At 53.5% G+C, this 2,500-nt stretch overlaps 1 protein-coding gene across 1 annotated transcript in view; it reads left to right on the plus strand.

Moving 5' to 3' along the window:
- Positions 1 to 2,500, plus strand: part of tenm4 (teneurin transmembrane protein 4) — a 598,174-nt gene that overhangs the window by 424,496 nt on the left and 171,178 nt on the right.

Here is a 2,500-nt window from a genome sequence, read left to right on the forward strand (position 1 = left end):
GGTGGGCGTTTGGAGGAAGGACATACCTGTAGTTGTATGTTGGTGGGCGTTTGGAGGAAGGACATACCTGTAGTTGTATGTTGGTGGGCGTTTGGTGGAAGGACATACCTGTCGTTGTATGTTGGTGGGCGTTTGGAGGAAGGACATACCTGTAGTTGTATGTTGGTGGGCGTTTGGTGGAAGGACATACCTGTCGTTGTATGTTGGTGGGCGTTTGGAGGAAGGACATACCTGTAGTTGTATGTTGGTGGGCGTTTGGTGGAAGGACATACCTGTAGTTGTATGTTGGTGGGCGTTTGGTGGAAGGACATACCTGTAGTTGTATGTTGGTGGGCGTTTGGTGGAAGGACATACCTGTAGTTGTATGTTGGTGGGCGTTTGGAGGAAGGTCATACCTGTAGTTGTATGTTGGTGGGCGTTTGGAGGAAGGACATACCTGTAGTTGTATGTTGGTGGGCGTTTGGAGGAAGGACATACCTGTAGTTGTATGTTGGTGGGCGTTTGGTGGAAGGACATACCTGTCGTTGTATGTTGGTGGGCGTTTGGAGGAAGGACATACCTGTAGTTGTATGTTGGTGGGCGTTTGGTGGAAGGACATACCTGTAGTTGTATGTTGGTGGGCGTTTGGTGGAAGGACATACCTGTAGTTGTATGTTGGTGGGCGTTTGGTGGAAGGACATACCTGTAGTTGTATGTTGGTGGGCGTTTGGAGGAAGGTCATACCTGTAGTTGTATGTTGGTGGGCGTTTGGAGGAAGGACATACCTGTAGTTGTATGTAATTGATTGGTGTATTATGGATAGATTGATTGTTTGATTCGGGGCTCCAGAGAGGAGCAGGGGTCTAAGACACTGCATCTCAGTGCTATGTGGGGGGGGGGGGGGGGCTCCAGAGAGGAGCAGGGGTCTAAGACACTGCATCTCAGTGCTATGTGGGGGGGGGGGGGCTCCAGAGAGGAGCAGGGGTCTAAGACACTGCATCTCAGTGCTATGTGGGGGGGGGGGCTCCAGAGAGGAGCAGGGGTCTAAAACACTGCATCTCAGTGCTATGTGGGGGGGGGGGGGGGCTCCAGAGAGGAGTAGGGGTCTAAGACACTGCATCTCAGTGCTATGTGGGGGGGGGGGGGCTCCAGAGAAGAGCAGGGGTCTAAGACACTGCATCTCAGTGCTATGTGGGGGGGGGGGGCTCCAGAGAGGAGCAGGGGTCTAAGACACTGCATCTCAGTGCTATGTGGGGGGGGGGGGCTCCAGAGAGGAGCAGGGGTCTAAGACACTGCATCTCAGTGCTATGTGGGGGGGGGGGGGCTCCAGAGAGGAGCAGGGGTCTAAGACACTGCATCTCAGTGCTATGTGGGGGGCTCCAGAGAGGAGCAGGGGTCTAAGACACTGCATCTCAGTGCTATATGGGGGTCTCCAGAGTGGAGCAGGGGTCTAAGACACTGCATCTCAGTGCTATGTGGGGGGCTCCAGAGTGGAGCAGGAGTCTAAGACACTGCATCTCAGTGCTATGTGGGGGGCTCCAGAGTGGAGCAGGGGTCTAAGACACTGCATCTCAGTGCTATGTGGGGGGCTCCAGAGAGGAGCAGGGGTCTAAGACACTGCATCTCAGTGCTATGTGGGGGGCTCCAGAGAGGAGCAGGGGTCTAAGACACTGCATCTCAGTGCTATGTGGGGGGCTCCAGAGAGGAGCAGGGGTCTAAGACACTGCATCTCAGTGCTATGTGGGGGGCTCCAGAGAGGAGCAGGGGTCTAAGACACTGCATCTCAGTGCTATATGGGGGCTCCAGAGTGGAGCAGGGGTCTAAGACACTGCATCTCAGTGCTATATGGGGGGCTCCAGAGTGGAGCAGGGGTCTAAGACACTGCATCTCAGTGCTATGTGGGGAGCGGGGGGGGGGGGGCTCCAGAGTGGATCAGGGGTCTAAGACACTGCATCTCAGTGCTATGTGTGTGTGTGTGTGTGGGGGGGGGGGGGGGGGCTCCAGAGTGGAGCAGGGGTCTAAGACACTGCATCCCAGTGCTATATGGGGGGGGGGGGGGTCCAGAGTGGAGCAGGGGTCTAAGACACTGCATCTCAGTGCTATGTGGGGGGGGGGGGGCTCCAGTGTCAGCGGGTTATATAGTAACTAATCACCTGTCCTCTCTCTCTCTCTCTCTCTAGTGTCAGTAGGTTATATAGTAACTAATCACCTGTCCTCTCTCTCTCTCTCTAGTGTCAGTGGGTTATATAGTAACTAATAACCTGTCCTCTCTCTCTCTCTAGTGTCAGTGGGTTATATAGTAACTAATAACCTGTCCTCTCTCTCTCTCTAGTGTCAGTGGGTTATATAGTAACTAATCACCTGTCCTCTCTCTCTCTCTCTAGTGTCAGTAGGTTATATAGTAACTAATCAACTGTCCTCTCTCTCTCTCTAGTGGTCAGTAGGTTATATAGTAACTAATCACCTGTCCTCTCTCTCTCTCTCTCTCTCTAGTGTCAGTGGGTTATATAGTAACTAATCA

This window comes from Oncorhynchus kisutch, linkage group LG15 (assembly GCF_002021735.2).
Source record: "Oncorhynchus kisutch isolate 150728-3 linkage group LG15, Okis_V2, whole genome shotgun sequence".
Lineage (NCBI taxonomy): Eukaryota > Metazoa > Chordata > Actinopteri > Salmoniformes > Salmonidae > Oncorhynchus > Oncorhynchus kisutch.